Genomic DNA, 17,131 nt, shown 5'->3' with positions numbered 1-17,131 from the left:
GGGTTCGAGCCCTGGTCGGGGAACTAAGATCCCACGTGCCGCGGGGCAACTAAGCTCACGCGCCTCAACTAGAGAGAAGCCCCCATGCCGCAACAAAGACCCAACGCAGCCAAAAAGAAAAAAAATGAAAGTTGGGCTGATACTTAGGGCAGAGGGTGAGGACACAAAAGGAGTTTCTGCAGAATTATAAGCTTTTTTAAAAAACACTCTTTAAAGACTTTATTTTTGAGAACAATTTTAAAGAAAAGCTAAGATGACCACACGGTGATTTCCCACATACCCACCTCGTTTTCCCCTATTGTTAACATTTTACATTAGTATGCTGTGTTTGTTACAATTAATGAACCAATATTAATACACTATTATTGATGAAACTAGTAAGTTGTAGTTTATTCAGACTTTCTCAGTTTTCCTTGGTGCCCTTCTGCTGTCCCAGGACCGCATCGAGGACCCCACGTGACATGTAGTCATTGTGTCCCCTCAGAGCTCCTCTGGGCTGTGACAGTCTCTCAGACCTTCTTGTCTTTTTTTTTTTAATAAATGTTTATAATAATAATAATAAATAAATATTATTTATTTATTTATTTATTTATGGCTGTGTTGGGTCTTTGTTGCTGTGCGGGCTTTCTCTAGTTGTGGTGCGCGGGCTTCTCATTGCGGTGGCTTCTCTTGTTGCGGAGCACAGGCTCTAGGCATATGGGCTTCAGTAGTTGCAGCACGCGGGCTCAGCAGTTGTGGCGCATGAGTCTCTCAGACCTTCTTGTCTTTTTTTTTTTAAATAAATGTTTATAATAATAATAATAAATAAATAAATTTATTTATTTATTTATTTATTTATTTATGGCTGTGTTGGGTCTTTGTTGCTGTGCGGGCTTTCTCTAGTTGTGGTGCGCGGGCTTCTCATTGCGGTGGCTTCTCTTGTTGCGGAGCACGGGCTCTAGGCATATGGGCTTCAGTAGTTGCAGCACGCGGGCTCAGCAGTTGTGGCGCACTGGCTTAGTTGCTCCGCGGCATGTGGGATCTTCCCAGACCAGGGCTGGAACCCGTGTCCCCTGCATCGGCAGGCGGATTCTTAACCGCTGTGCCACATGGGAAGTCCCAACCTTCTTGTCTTTAATGACCTTGACGGTTTTGAGGACCAGTCAGGCGTTTTTCAGGACGTCCCTCAGTGGAGACCACAGAGGGGAAGGGCCTTTCTCATCACGTCCCGTCCGGGGTGCGTGCTGTCACGTGACCTGCACCGTGGACGCTGACCTCGGTCACCTGGCGCAGGTGTGTCTGTGCAGCTGCTCCCCCCTTCCCCACTGTCCTCTGGAAGGAGCTCTCCGTGCACACCCCGCACCCAAGGAGGGGCGACGCTCCCCTCCCCTCCCCGAGGACGGAGTGTCTGCAGAACCACGTGGATTCTCCCGCAGAGCAGCTTCCCTCTCCTCCCGTTTCCTTATCAATCACTCATTTATGTCCGTTTGGACCCGTGGGTATTTATTTTATTCTTCGGGCCATGATCCAATACGACCTTGTTCTGTTGCTGAACCGGCTCCAGCTCTGGCCCTTGGGAGCTCCTTCGGTTGGCTCCGCTGTCCCCCCGACACACCCATCCCTGGAGGCTGTTGTGCTTTGTTTCCGAGCACTTACCTTCCTCTCTGGCACGAGGTGCTTCAGGCTCACCCCGGGCATTTCCTGCTCTTGTCCGAGAGTCGGCGTTTCTCCAGGGAGCCCGGGTCCCTTCCGTTGGAAGTGGTGTAAGAAGCCAAGATCTGGGCGCTGGTGTGCTGACTGCGGCTGGGGTGTGGTTGCTTCTAGGCCCTCTCAGCTGGCAGCAGGGACATACGTGTGTGTCCTGACCCAGGTGTGTTCCTGTGAAATTCGGGGAACAGTCTGCAAGTCCATCCTCACTTGTCATGCCGACCGCAAGTCTGGGGTCCGCAAGACCACTCTTAGGTTTGATGATTCTCACAGAAGACCATTACACTCAGTTACAGTTTATTACGGAGAAGGAATTCAGATTAAAATCAGCCAGGGAAGGAGACCGTGGGGAGGGCCAGGGACTGTTCCAGTCTTCCCTCCCTGTGGGGGCAGCACAGAGGTCTTGCCCGGGACGCGTAGGGACGCCCACCAGTCTCCACCCCTGGGCGGCGTGGGCGAGCAGGCCGGCAAGCTTTGCCTGGGGTCCCTTCATTCCTGTGGCCTTCTGGCCAAGTGACGCCTGGCTGGGAGCCCCCAGCCCCATTCACAAGGCTGGGGTCCCCATGTCATCCGCCCTCAGTCTTGCAGCTCCTAGAGCAGGCCCAGCCCTGGGATGTTTGCTACACGAGGTGTCTGGCTTCTTCTGTGCCTTCACAAGGGCAGGGTTTCCTGGAGCTGGGAGAAGGCGGCGACCTTCAGGACAGCTCACGCCAGGGGTGCCGGTTAAAAACAGTAGGTTGCACGAACGGCCCAGCTGACAGGGGACTTCAGGACATGCCCCCAGGCAGGCGAGTTGGGTGGAATGTGTTGGGGGGCAGCCTTGTGCCTGGGAACCCAGGTCCCGCGTGCAAGGCCTCCGTCCCCAGTCGCCAGCTGGGACGCCCTGACTGAGGCCCCGGGCTGCTGCCAGCCTGTCCCAAGCCTGGGTGGCCCTGCAGGGTGGTGGGGAGAGCCCGAGGCTCTGAGCGGGCCCAGCGGGTCCAGGCGTTCCCCGCACTCCGTCGGGTGGGTGCCGCCCAGCACTGAGCAGGCACCAAGGCCCCCTGGAGAGCCTGCGGGGCCCCTGAGGCCAGAGCCAGCGAGTGGGCGGTGCCGCTGCCAGTGGGCCGCGCTCACGGGGAAGACGACGCCCCAGGAAGTCGATCCTCCGCGGCCCCAAGCTCGTAGCGGACGAAGGTGGAGGGCCTCACGCGTGGAGCCGGGGCCTGTCGTCAGCAGGGCTCCCTCGGCCCCTGGGACCTCCGGGGGTCGCCCGCTGGTGCTTGGTTTTGGGCCCCCGTCCCCTTGGGCTGGGTGTGCTGCGTGGGCTCGTTCACGCCAGAGGGGGAGGGGCAGGGGTGGCACAAGAGCCTCAGAGCTGGGAGCCACCTGGGCGCTCAGTGCCGGCTGAAGAGAGCCTGTCAGGAACGCGCCGGCCTGTCTTACAGTTGGGGAAACAGGCTTCGAGGTGGAGCGGCTTCCCTGAGGTTCCTCCCAGGGCAGCCAGGGCTGGGGCCCTCTTCCAGCCCAGGCACCTCTGCGGACACCTGGGCAGCGGGCAGTGTGCTCTGAGCTGCAGTTGGTCCCGGCAGGAAGGTCTCAGCCCACTGTCCACCCGACTCGGCCTGGCCGCCGTGAGTGAGCTGGGGCCCTCCCCAGGGGGACTTCAGAGCGCGCGGGCAGGACCGGGCCCGGCGTCGGGTGTGAAAGCCCCTGCTCCGGGCCGCTGGGGTGAGTGCTGGGGCTCAGTTTTCTTCAAGCCCGCGGCCTTGGGAAATCCACCCCGCCTGTGTCTGTCCACAGTGGAAAACACCACTGCCTCCCCCTGAGAGTGGCCTGACAGGCCCTGGACGTGCCCTGAGACTCAGGTGAGGGTCCTGCCCTTCCTCGCCCCCGCACCGCGCCCCCACTGCACTGTGCCTGGCCGCACCTGGACCCTGGGCCGCGAGGGGACTCCTGGGTGTGTGTTCATACCTCGGTGCCCTCGGCCGTGGGAAGCCTTCTTACCTCGCGCTGGGTGGGGGTGGAGGCCCAAGGCCTCCTGACCCCCCAGCGCGTGGCCGCCTCCCGGGGGTGCTGGCTGCGGGAAGGGAGTCCGGGCCCACCGGTTCGGCAAGGGTGGGGCCTCCCGGGAGCTCTGGGCGGTCGGCGGGGGACCTGCTCCCGGGTAAACACAGCGAGTGTCGGTGGTCGGAGGAACAAGCCGCAGTGTCCTGGGGCCGAGGCTGGCCTGGAGTGGGACGAAGTGCCCCAGACGGCCGGGCCCCGGGGAGCGGAGACAAGAAACGCCTTTCATTCATAGCTTACGGAGAAACTTGAATACACGATGAGGGCTCCGGGTCTGGAGGCTAAATTTAGGTGTCGGCCCAGGACTCCCAGGTTTTCTGGTCCCTCCCGCCCCTGCCGGGTCCCTCCCGCAGTGAGGCCGCACGTGCCCCCAGGCTCGCGCGCGGGAGGAGAGCCCTGTGTGCACCGTGGACCGTGGCCTGAGTCGGGCGCTCTGGCGGAGGTTCCAGGTGGGCGTGTGCTCTCCTGACTGTCTTCTCCGTGTCCCCAGCAGGGCGGCCATCAGGCCCCGGGCAGCCCAGCTGAGCCGGATGAGCGCGGCGCAGAGGCTCCAGCTCCTGTGAGTACGGCCCTACCTCCGCGCGGCCTGCCCCCGGGGCTGTCCGGCGTCGGGCCGCGCCCCCCGACCCCAGTCCCTCGGGTGCTGGGGACAGCTCGGCCAGGGCCAGCTCTGGGCCCAGCCTGTCTCCAGGGGCCAGGAAGCCCCTTCCCCCAGGGCACTGAGGGGAGCAGCTCCTGGCTCTCGGGGCGGGGGGGCGCTCTCGGGGCCCAGATCCTAGGCATCTTGCGTGTGTGGACATCTGGCCGGGCAGTCAGTCATCCAGTGGGGTCCAAAGTCTCCCCGTTAGCAGCAAAGAAAGGTGGGGCCCAGTGTGGTTTGGCCTTGCCCTCGGTCACATACCCGTGGGGGCAGAGCACGGCCGGGCCCTCCACCCCACCGTGGTGCCACGATGGGCTCGTGTGGGCTTGTGCTGGAGCTGCTGCCCTGAGGTTCTGGCCAGGCCACCCGTGGCCATGCTGGGCTGTGGGCCCGTGTGGCTCCAGACGGGTGCCGGCTGGCTGTAGGGACAGGCACAGCGTGGCAGCCCTGCGGTGGACTCTGCTGCGGAGGGGCGGGCCCACTGCAGCACCCCCATCGCCATGGCCCCCGTGGGGCCCGGAGCTCCTGCGCCCGGTTCCTGCTGGAGGTGCCGCTCATGTGAGGCCTCGTGTGTGCAGGGCGCCTGCCACCTGCTGCCTCTGATAGCTGCTCCCTGTCCCAGTCGGGGATGAGGGGCCTTTGTGACCACAGGAGGCCCCCGGGCAGCCACTCCTGTCCTGCCCAAAGCCCCTGTCGGGCCTCAGACCCCCCTCGGCCCGTCCCCCCGACGCTCCAGGCAGAACTTCACGACGCACAGCCTTCCTCACTCCCCACCCCTCACCCTGGTCTTGGACCACCCTTTGCCGGTGTCCCTGCAAGCTGGCTGAGCCGAGGCTGGCCCTGGGGGTGCTGACGGCTCATCCCCAGCCCCCCACCGAGGGCATGGGGTTTGCTGACCTCTGCTCTCCATTCTTTCAGCGAGGAGGAAAGGACACGGTTTCGGGAGCTGCTGGCCAGCCCGGCCTACAGAGCCAGCCCCCTGCAGGCCATCGGGCAGCAGCTGGCCCAGCAGATGCGGCTGGAGGGCGGCGGGCAGTCCTGACGCGACGCGGGGCGTGCCTGACCTCCGGGGACGCCCACGAGGAGGTGCCTAGGGGGCCAACTCTGCCATTGTCGCCCTGCTCCACCAGCCCCTAAGCAACGGGGCTGCTGTCCTCGGCACAGGCGGGTCTACCGAAGTGAGACAGGCAGTTGACGTGGTAGTGTTGTGACTGCCCATTTATTTTTGCAATAAAAAAGGTGCTGGAAGAATCCAGGATGTCCATGGAGCTCGGTGCCGGCCACCCAGGAGGTGGCGCGGCCACTCGGCTGGCATTCTTCACGCTTTTCTGTTTTGTCTGAGTTTGTCAACAGTGACTGCACGTTGTGTATTCTTTTAAGAGAAAAACCTTCTAGCTTCCTGGTGCTCCAGTGGCTCCAGGCTGACCATGGCTGGGTGTGGCACTGCCCCCTTCTCCAGATGCCCTCTGTCAGGGCCCCCGACCTCTGCCCAGACGCCAGGAGCTTCCCCTCAGCTGCGCTGGGGGGAGGGAGGACAGGGAGGCGCGGTGCCAGCCTGGCGCTGCCGTCCACCGCGGTGGACTCGGGCCTCGCCCCGGAAAGTGGCCTGAGAAGTTGCAAGCGTGTGGGGACGCCGCCCTCCCCCCAACAGAGACCCCTGACGTCAGGCAGGCGCAGGTGGGGTGGTGAAAGCCGGAGGGCGGGTGGGAGAGACCCCGCCAGCCTGGGAACCTGCTGGCTGTGGTCTCGGAGCCGGAGGGACGTCCACGTTCACAGCCCTGTCTGTGGTTTTAATCTTTGCAGAATGAACTTGGACTATCTGGTAATAAAATTAAGTGACAAACGGTTCCATGGTTTCTGTGTGCATTTTAAATGCAAACAGCAGGAGAAGGCTTGCAGGGCTCGTGGGCCTGGGCTGTGGTGCCCGCCCGGCAGGGCCTTTGAGGGGCTCTGGGCCGGGCCTGTGCCAGGGAGTGGGGGGCTAGAAGAGGAGCCCTCTGAGGGGCCGCGGGGAAAGGCAGAGTGTCGGGGCAGGGGTGTCAGCCAGAGGAAGAAGCAGCTGGTGCCAGGCTCAGGAAGCCAGGGGCTGCGCGCAGGAGGGTCGAGATGGCAGGGGAGGGGCGGGCACCGCCCTCGGGGGAAGCGGGTGGGGTGGGGTCCCCAGGGAAGAGGCGACGTTTGTCCACACGCAGCAGGGGGTGCCTGCTGCTTGCCTGGAGGCTGGGGGGCAGGATGGGAGCGGCTGGGAGAGGGGGCTTGAGGCTGGGGACAGCAGAGCCCTGGGGGAGGGAGGGCGTGGGTGGTGGTGGTCTGGGGAGAGGGTCAGGGGCGCGCGGGGTCCCCAGGGAAGAGGCGACGTTTGTCCACACGCAGCAGGGGGTGCCTGCTGCTTGCCTGGAGGCTGGGGGGCAGGATGGGAGCGGCTGGGAGAGGGGGCTTGAGGCTGGGGACAGCAGAGCCCTGGGGGAGGGAGGACGTGGGTGGTGGTGTTCTGGGTAGAGGGTCAGGGTCGCTCTGGGGCCCCCAGCAAACCCCTCCTCTGCTGCCGTGCTGGGCGGGGTTCAGGGCGGGCGAGGGGAGGAGGGGCCCCGCGAGTGGGAGGTGGAAGGCCTAGGAGCCCGGGGGACTGGAGGGTGGCTTGCGTGGGGGCCACGCCCTCGGACGTCGGGATTATCGACGGAGGACCCTGCGCGTCTGCTCCTGGCTTTGTCCAGAGGGTCCCGCGCGGGGTTCCCCGTGGCCACCCACCCACACCGAGTCGTTGGCGGGCCCGACCCCGTTTGTGCCCGGCGTTGGTGCCACCAGATTGTCTTGAGTGGGCATCCGCTGGGTGGGGCAGGGAGGGGGACAAGGCACAGACGCGGCTCCTGGGGAGTCAGGTCCCGTGGCGCTCGCAGCCAGGTTTGCCCAGACTCCAGACGTGCTGCTTCTGGCACGTTCCTCGTGCAGCGATAACGCTGGTGACGCATCCCGGCCGAGGTCCTGGTGCTGAGAGGCCTTCAGGGTTCCCAGGGCGGGAGAGCGGGGGCAGGCGGGGCTGCATGGCAGCGGCTTCCACGCCGTGTGATGCCTCTCCTAAAGCGGTTCAAATAACGTAGGTTGAATGGTGGTGACAGGCATGTTCCTGACGTTGGCTTGTGCTTCTCGAGTCTTCCTTAAGGTTAAGAAATCTTAATTTTAAGATTCCGGGGAGAAAGTCTGTGATTACTTACTTGTATTGATGTTTCTGAATCCAAATGTTTCTTCTGGTGCCACAGAGGCTGCTGGGGCCTCTGTGTAGGGCCTTGTAGGGCCTTGTAGGGGGCCTCCTGCTGGGCCTGGAGCCTTGTCCCTCATGTCCCCCTGGCCCTGCCCACTGAAGAGGAGGTCCTGGGACCTTCTCTCCAGAGGGAAACTGAGGCCTGGAGATGGGGAGCCTCCCCACAGCCAGCGCTGGGCTCTCGGGAACCCAGAGCTTCTGGCTGCCCCGTGACCCCCACTTACACCTTGACCTCGCCCTCAATTCGGGTCAGCACCAGGCGAGCCACAGCCCAGGGCTCGGGTGCCCCGGGAGGAACGGGCCCCAGGACGCTGCCCCCCGCCAGCGCCCTCCTCCTGCCTCGGCACCTGGCTTTTAGCACAGCGGTAGTTACTCCCAAGTCAGCGTCTCTCCTGGGTGGGGAGCAGAGTCTAATCACTAGCGACGTTTCATTAGAGAAGCAGGCGCAGGTCGGCCCTCTGGCTGCAGGGCTCCTGCGGGGACGAGCGGGCCAGCCCTCCCTCTACCTCCCCGATGTGCCCTCGTCCTCGTCGCCGTCCCCTGGCAGGGCCCACCTCCAGCTCCGTCTTATTCAGCCAGCCCTTTCTGGCCTAATCTGTGGCCGGCCCGAGTCACCCCACCAGAGGGAGAGGAGACCCCTCCACACGGGTAGCTGTGTCCAGTAGGGCAGGAACAACTGTCCCGTAAGCCCAGGCCGGGCTCGCCGGGGGCCCACCGGAGGAGGGGGCAGCGGGACGGTGGCAGGTGTGAGCGACAGGGGCATCAGCTCCGTGCCAGCTGAACTCACACCCCAAGGGCAGACGGGCCCCTCCTGGCTCTGCATCTGCACGGGTGGGGTCCTGGAGGCGTGAGGCTGGGTGGCAGCCCGCAGGGCGGTTTGCACTGGCCCCCGGTGACTGCAGAGCAGGCTGTGGACGCCGTCCAGCTGAGGCCCAGGAGGAGGAGAGGGTGCCGTGGTCGTCTGCTAGGGTCCCTACCGCAGGCTGCTCGTAACAGAAAGCCCGAGCCCTCGTGGCCGATTGGGTGTAAACGGGGGAGGGTCGTCCCTTGCGCGGCGAGGACCAGGGAGCAGGCAGTCCAGCTCTTCAGGGTGCCGTCAGCAGCCCGGGCTCCGCCGTCTCTCCTCACCTTTGTGCTGAAACAACTGCCAGCGCCCCAGCCATCACGTCACATTCCGGCCAGGGAAAGGGGGAGGGGCAGAGGGCAAACAGCAAGAGGGACGGGGAAACCTGCCCTGCTCCCACTCTAAGTCCTCCTCAGAGGCCCACCCAGGGACGTCCAGTCCCAGCTCACTGGCCGGGGCTGGGTTACGTCCCCTCCCCAGGTTCCAGGGAGGCTGGGGAGGCAGGGACAGCCTCTGCCGTGGAGAGCGGGCCTCCTGCCCTCTGGCCCTTGGGGAGGCCGCCGGTCCCCGCCCGCGGGCCCCCGCCTTTGGCCTCAGCGCCAAACCCTGCAGCCTCCCTGGGGGATTTGTCCCCAGCGTCCGGGAGGGAAGTGGCCCATCCCAGGGGCGGTGACGGCCAGGCACGGGGCTGCACGGGGGCACTTGTGCGGGAGTGCCCGTCCCACAGCCCAGGCCGGACAAGGCAAGGTGCCCGTGGTGTCCCCTCCAGGCCCGGGAGGGGTCCTCAGGGCGGAGGTGGCGTCCCACCAAGAAGCAGCTCTCGGGAGGGGGCCGTCCCAGGGCTGTGGCCCAGGCTGCTCTGGGGGCACGTGGCGGGTTGGGGGCCGGGCCAGCCCCTGCGCGTCCCACACCCACCCGGAGGCCTCGGGGAAGCGGGGCCGTCCACATCGGAGTCCTCCACGCCGTCCGGGCACGTCTTCCTGTTGGGCAGGTGGCTGGTGCCTCTCTCTGGACATCAAGGAGCAGCCTGCGTCCCCTCGCCAGGCCCTTGTTGCCAGGGTGTCTGTGAGCTGCCCGAAGGCCCAGCAGGGGCAGCAGGTGCTTTTCTTTATACCTGTGCTGAGCGCGTGGAAGCAGCTGGGGGAAGTGGTCAGCAGGGCGGCGGCTGTCAGCTGGGCGGGCAGGAGGGCTCCCCGATAGGAGCCTGACCCCTGGACCAGGTGAAGGTCAGATGTCCAAGGGCGAGATGCTCGGGGATGAGAAGGCGGCGGAGGGTGTGCTTTGAGCCCCCGCCCTGCAGAGCTGTGATGGGTCCTGGTGCGGCGAGGGTGCGGGACGCCTGGCGGGAGTGGGGAGACCCCAAGCGCCGGGGCTGGGCGAGGGCCCCCTGTCGTGGGCGGGCCCAGCCCTGGGAGTAGGCGGGGTCCCCATTTTCCGGAAAAGAGCAGGGGGGTGACGGGGGGCTCTTGGGGGGTGATGGAGGCGCTGGGGGGCTGCTCAGGGGGCCCCGCTTAGGGGGCTGCTCTGCTACAGGGCTCCTGATTTTAGACGTCGCGTGCTGCTCGGCCAGAGGCAACCGGAGGACGCTGCAGGCCAGATGGGCAGCTGGGCCCCGCGGGCCCCCAGCCCTGTTTGGACGAGGTCCCGACGGGCGGCTGATGTAGGCGGGGAGCGTGAGGCAATAACCGCTGTGACCCTTGGCTGTTCCTGCTCCGGGGCCACGCGCCCCAAGCTCCCCGCGCAGTTTTGCACTGAGAGGTGAGTTCAGGTTTGGACACCGGGCAGGTCTGGGACATTCTGGTGGGGGCCTGCAGACACCCCTGCTGCTGCTGGCTGGGGCCACGTCCTGGGGAAGAGCCGGGCACTGCCCTGTCCTTGCCCAGCCCCACTTGGCAGCCTGGCTGTCTTCCCAAAGGCCCTGTCCCAACCCCAGCCCGTGGCCCAGGCCTCTGCTCACCCACAGGCCCTCTGGGCGCTGGTCACAGCGACGGTGCTATTGGGCTTTCCTGCCCGGCCACAGGAGCGTCTGCCGGCTGGGCTGGCCTCCCGAGCCCCTGCGAGGCCACCTCTTCCGCGGAGACTGCCCGCTGCCCCCCGGGCGGACCTGTCCTCCTTCCCTCTCATGGCCGGCCTCCTCCTGTCCCCTGGGTGGGCTCTGGGGCCCCTTTCCCAGAGCCAGGTCAGAGGTCCTTTCGGGGCCCACCTGCCCCTGGCCCCAGGCTCTTCCCGGAGAAGATGAGAGACCTGACCCAGCGGATTCCTGCCCACCCCTCAGCTCTCCCTGCTCTGGGGCCGCACGTCTGAGTGTCATTAACTGTCATCCCTCGGGGTTCCCACCTCCCGGGTCCCATGAATGTCCTGTTTCCTCTGTGGTTTGCCGGAGTCTCGTCACTGGGTTCTGAAGTCACTTGGGACACCTCGCTCTGACTGCTGTCAGCTGGATACACAGCCAGCTTCACCTGCTTCCTTTGATTTTTAGGGGCTGCTTCTTAAATATTTAATTTTGTTTCATAATATGTGAACTTAAGCTACATTGTAAGGGTCAAGTCTGCAATATAAAATTTAATCCTCTTTTCTTTAACAGTGCTTGACATTTGGGGGGGTGGTTTGCTCCTCTTCTGGTGGAGAACGTGTTTAAAAGCAGGCACCTGTGTTGCATCTACAGCAGATGATTGAGTTTGTCCGTAAAGACTGGGGGCCACACTCACACTGGACAGGACGGCTGGGGCCAGGGGCTGGGCGTCCCGGCTGTCACTCAGGCCCTGGGTCCTCGGTCTGTGTACATGGGAAGAAATAAGCCCACAAGTGGATGCAGACTTGGATGAGTGATGCCGTCTGGACACCCTGCCACGTCCGGTGCCATGTCCCCACCCTCCTGGTGCCTGGGGGCCCCACGCTCAGGACAGGACAGCCTCATCCCCTTACAGCAGCCCAGTGGGAGTCCTGGAGCCCTGGGCCGTGCAGCCCGAATCCCGAACAAGAACGACTGGGGTTATTATTACGACTGGGATTAAACGAAGGAGAACAGGGAAGAAAGGCAGCACCCTGGAAAGGGCAGCTCCCGTGGGGCTAGGCTGGCAGCCCCCACCCCGACTCCTGCACCCAGAGACCACCGGCTCCGACGGGGTGGGGCGTCAGGCCCTGTGATGCCGACCTGCCAGCCATGGGGTGAATGTGTGAGTGTGAGCGTGTGTGCGTGCGTGCCTGCGTGTACGCGTGTGCTCGTGCCTGCGTGTGTGCGTGCGTGCCTGCGTGTACGCGTGTGCTCGTGCCTGCGTGTGTGCGTGCGTGCCTGCGTGTACGCGTGTGCTCGTGCCTGCGTGTGTGCGTGCATACGTACGTTGTGTGCATGCGAGCGTGCTTTGGGGAGCAAAGTCTGCAGGTACAAGGCAGGTGTTTGCTCTCCAGCACGGCCCTCTCAGAATAGGAAGGACACCTGTGGTTCCTGACCCTCGAGCACTTCTCCTGAGGGGAGGTGCTGGGTTTTCTTGAATTCCTTCCTGGCTCCTGTTCAGAGTCCTGTGTTTCGTGATTACTTTTCCTGCTGCGGGGGCAGATGGTGCGATTAATTTTCCACGTGCTGCACGGCTTTGCATTCCTGGGGTCACAGCCTGACTCGGGGGTACCTGGCCGTGCTGTGTCCACTCTGCTTACAAATGAGGGACCTGCGGCTTTTCCCGGAGACTTTCCTTCTGCTCCCCAGGAAGGTCCCCGGTGTCCATGAGCTTCCTCCTGCTGGAGGGGGGAGGGGGTGTTTCCAACCCCAAGGCTGGACCCCACCCTGCTCCCGCGCCCCCCGCCAGAGGGAGGAGGCCGGGCCCCAGGCCCCTTCTGCTGCAGGACCCCCTGGCGTCCCAGGCGAGGCTTTGTCCTGGTCCTCGTCCCGTCCAGCCCCCACCCTGAACTCCTCCTGGGGTGGGATCGCGCACAGGACACATGGGCTCCAGCAGGACTGCACCCTGGCCTGCCCCTCAGGTGTCCTGTTGTCCGGCTGGTGTCCTTGTCCCAACATCCCAGAAGGAGCAGATAGCTGGGCCGGGACCTCCGCCTGCTCTGGGGTCCCCTGAGGTCCCTGACCAGACGGGCCCTCCCCTCCTGCCTGGCCTCTGGAGCCTGCTGGTGTCTCCTTGTCATCATGTGACAAAACCTGCTTCGCAAGGAATGTTTCCACGTCCTGTGCAAAGCAGGCGCTGGTGCCCCGCCCCCACTGGGACAGACATTACTAATCAATCACCACCTCCTCCCAGCACGATGGGGCCTCAAACCCTGCCTCCGCGGACCATCCAGAAGCAGCTCCTAGTGACCGGGGTGCAGATAAGGTTGCCCGCCCCCTTCCTGTCCTTGTCTCTGTGGTGCAGACCCCCGTGGCCAGTCCCAAGGCCAAGCACAGAGCCTGGTCCTCCCCCGGCTTGCTGTGGGCCTGCGCGCTTTGCTTCTCTGGGGTTGGGCACGGCCCCCAGCCTGATCTGGACACAACAGTGAGTGCACGTGACACGCACCACTTTGGGGGCAGCTTCCAGAGTCAGGGCCCCATGCACCCCATGCGCCGGGCCGCGTGGTGACCAGCAGTGCTGCAGACGGTGGCCTGTCCCCCAGCCTGGTCCTGCATGAGGACAGCATGGAGCAGAGCCCCGCTGACTCAGGTGGACTTGCTGTGCCAGCAAGAGATGAACCGTGATTGTGGAGCAGCTGACTTTTGAGAGTGTTTGTCACAGCAGCAGAACCGGCGCCTTGTGACTGATACGCCTCCTTCCTGTCTCCCCACCCCCACCCCCGGGAGACCGAGGAGTGGAAACAAGTCGCCCTGTCTGTGCTGAGGTCAGGGCAGGCTGCCATCAGCAAGTCGGCCAGAAAGACCGAGAAATAAGAATTTTCTGGAGGAAAGAAACAGCAAATCAGATGTGCTTCCAGGGAATAACAACAAAAGAAGAAGAGTCTCCCGTGGTGGTTTTCACACCGACATGGTACCAGCTGTTCCTTTTCGTTTCCCCTCTGGAGCTGCCTGGGACGTGGGACACTCAATAAACTCTGCTGGACACGTGACGAGTTCTCCGACACACGCAGTGGAGCTGAAATTAGCCTCTAAGTCACAGTGAGGTGAGTGTAACAACCTGGAAAAGAAGCACATGCTCTCCAGAGTGACTCGGGCCCCAGAGGAAGCCATGTGGCCCGACGGGAGGCCTGGAAAAGCCTAGCGCAGAAGACGCTCCCCGGTGCAGCTTCTAGAAAGCGGTCAGAAATGCACTCGGTGGAGAACTTTCCACTGTGTTTTCATTATACACAAGAGAGAATAAAAAAATACATGAACTAAGCATTCAATTCCAGACTGTGGAGAAGAAAAATAAGACAAAGCCCGAAGCCCAAGAAAGCAGCAGGAATATGTGAAGAAAGAGAGAAGAAGTGCTGGTTTGGCAAACAGAGAAACAATAGAATCAATAAGCCTTAAATGTCCCCTGGGTGTGGCTTGTGGAGGCGTCTGGATGACCTGGGGGGTCCCCCTCAGGGCGGCTGTCAGGAAAGTGGCTCCCCCCTCGCTCCCCCTGGGACCCCTGCGTCGGCCGGGAGCTCTCTGCGCTGCTCTCCCACATGCTGGGGTCGGGGGGCAGACAGTGGGGTGCGGGTTCTTGGCTTGTCGTGCCCTTTCTGTGAAGGAGAAATATTCGACCAAGGCTCAGGGAGCCGGGCTCCCAGGATGGAGCAGGGGTCACGGGCCCTGGTGGCCCCAAAGGGGTCGGTCGTTTCCCACGGCCAAGTGATCCCCCAGCGCTTTGGGAAGAGAGCCAGAGCCCCCGATGTCCGGGTGTCTGGAGGCCTGAGGAGCCACAGCGGGGCCTGAGGGCCGGGAAGGGCCACTTGCACCTTGTCCAGGGCCCGCTGGGCCGGGGGCCCTGAGCCCAGGGCTGGTGCCCAAGAGGTCCCGCCATAGCCACGCCAGGGCGAGTCCGGGCCCCCCTTCCCCACCCTGTCCAGGACAACCGACCACAGACGTCAGGTGTCCATGGCAACACAGCAGCCCCCAAACAGAGGGCCCCAGCCCTGAAGGAAACCAGGCACCACTCTCCTCCCCCGCGACCCCCAGAACCGAGCTCGCTGGCTGATCCCCCACCCCCCTCCAGAGAAAGCAGGGGTCTCTCTGGGGCTCTGGAGAGTCGTGGCAAGACACCTTGGCCGAGGGACGCCGCGTGCCTGCTGTGGCCCCTCTCACACCGCTGCCCTTTGCTTCCGCCTGGCTCCCGGGCTGCGAGAGCAGAAAGACACGCAGCCGCTCGGGGCCAAGGGAAAGTTGTTTGGACGAAACTACAACAAGACCGTCGTATATTAAAGGCAGCTGTAAAACAGGGCTTAGCCTTGTAATAATATTTTGGTTTTGTTTGCCCTATGCGCATCCTGAAAAATGTGGCCCCAGCCCGGGGGTGGTCACACTCCGAGCCCCCGCGAGCACTTGGGCTGCCGTTGAAGAGCCCGCGGCCCCCAAGTCCAAAGGCCACTGCAGCGCCCCCGCTCTCCGCGGCTGAACGGGGATGAACTACCGTCGGCGTTTTCCACAGCCAGTCCCTGGAACCGCGGCCGATGGGTGTTAACACAAGCGGCATCAGGGCATTGTCCACCCTCAGTGGCGGCCAGCTCTGGGCCGCGTGTCGTCCACACGCTGTCTCCCGGGATCCTGCCAACCCCACGACGTAGGTGCCACTGCGTGACGGGCGAGGGCGCCGAGGCTCGGGGAGGCTGGGGCTCCTCTTGCACCGACTGGAGCCTGAGGCCCGGGCACCAGCTCACCAGAGCCCGCTGGCATGGCCCGGCAGCACGGAGTCCTCGGGACTGACAGCCAGCAGCCCTGTCCGCGCCCGGGGCCCGGGAGGCCGCGCGGCCCCCGCACGACGGCAGGAGACGGGCAGCCCCGGGCAGGCGCACCGTGAGGCCGCAGCCAACGTCTCTCCCGGAAACGGACCCTTCGGCTTCCAACCTTCGGGCGGTGCAGCCCGAGGGTGCAGCCAGAAACCGCGGAGGCCCGGCGAGCTGGCCGAGGGAAGCCACTGCATCTGGGGTAATTTGTGAGGCAGGGACAGGTAACTCATACACCGGGGTTCTGCTTGGGCGGTCAGATCCCCCACCCCGTCCCACCACAGCCCGCGCTCGAGCCCAGGCAGCAGAGGCTGACCTGCCCCTCCCCCGAGCCTGCTGCCCTGCCAGGCCGCGTCCGACAGTTCGCACAGGACCCTGCTCCTGTCAGCCCCAAGCCCTCTGGCCCTGGCTAGCCCCCTCCCATCTCCTCCTAACTGCCACAAGCCCACTGAGGGGCCCAGCCTGTTCAGGGCATCATCCTCACGCGTGACCTTAGGCCCCTGTGCTGGCTGATGTCCCCTGGGACTTCATCCTGCCCTCAAGCACCATGCTCCACCCCCCCCCGGCCCTTTCCAGCGCCTCTCCTGGGACCCAAGGAAGTTTTCCTGGATCCCAGCCCTGCCCGGAGGGTCCAGAATCCAGGCAGGCTCTGCACACCCCTCCCCTCCTGCCCTCCCGACCCCCAAACCTGTCCCACCTGTGTGGGTGGGACAGGTGGGGGATGGCACAGGTGGGGCATGGGACAGGTGGGGGGACGGGACAGGTGGGGGTGGGAGAGGTGGGGGGACGGGACAGGTGGGGGGTGGGACAGGTGTGGGGATGGGACAGGTGGGGGGTGGGACAGGTGTGGGGACGGGACAGGTGTGGGGACGGGACAGGTGGGGGGTGGGACAGGTGTGGGGACGGGACAGGTGTGGGGATGGGACAGGTGTGAGGGATACGACAGGTTTGGGGGTCGGGAGGGCAAGAGGGGAGGGGTGTGCAGAGCCTGCCTGGATTCTGGACCCTCCGGGCAGGGCTGGGATCCAGGAAAACTTCCTTGGGTCCCAGGAGAGGCGCTGGAAAGGGCAGTGGGGGGGGTGGAGCACCCACACCTGTCCCACCCCCCACCTGTCCCATCCCCACACCTGTCCCACCCCCCACCTGTCCCGTCCCCCCACCTCTCCCACCCCCACCTGTCCCGTCCCCCCACCTGTCCCATGCCCCACCTGTGCCATCCCCCACCTGTCCCACCCACACAGGTGGGACAGGTTTGGGGGTCGGGAGGGCAGGAGGGGAGGGGTGTGCAGAGCCTGCCTGGATTCTGGACCCTCCGGGCAGGGCTGGGATCCAGGAAAACTTCCTTGGGTCCCAGGAGAGGCGCTGGAAAGGGCAGTGGGGGGGGTGGAGCATGGTGCTTGAGGGCAGGATGAAGTCCCAGGGGACATCAGCCAGCACAGGGGCCTAAGGTCACACGTGAGGATGATGCCCTGAACAGGCTGGGCCCCTTAGTGGGCTTGTGGAAGAAAGGAGGAGATGGGAGGGGGCTAGCCAGGGGCCAGAGGACAGGTGGGACACCTGTCCCACCACACCTGTCCCGACCCCACCCCTGTCTCATCCCACATCTGTCCCATCCCCACACCTGTCCCAACTCCACAACTGTCCCATCCCCCACCTGTCCCGTCCCCCTACTGTCCCATCCCCCACCTGTCCCGTCCCCCACCTGTCCCACCCCCACCTGTCCCATCCCCCACCTTTCCCGTCCCCACACCTGTCCCCTGCCCCCACCTGTCCCATCCCCCACCCGTCCCCTCCCCACACGTATCCCCTCCCA

The 17,131-nt window shown here is 64.1% G+C and overlaps 1 protein-coding gene across 11 annotated transcripts in view; it reads right to left on the bottom strand.

Moving 5' to 3' along the window:
* Positions 1-17,131, bottom strand: part of ADARB1 (adenosine deaminase RNA specific B1) — a 168,243-nt gene that overhangs the window by 35,522 nt on the left and 115,590 nt on the right. The window lies entirely within an intron of this gene.

This window comes from Physeter macrocephalus, chromosome 8 (genome assembly GCF_002837175.3).
Source record: "Physeter macrocephalus isolate SW-GA chromosome 8, ASM283717v5, whole genome shotgun sequence".
Lineage (NCBI taxonomy): Eukaryota > Metazoa > Chordata > Mammalia > Artiodactyla > Physeteridae > Physeter > Physeter macrocephalus.
This window is presented reverse-complemented; position numbering and strand designations above follow the sequence as displayed.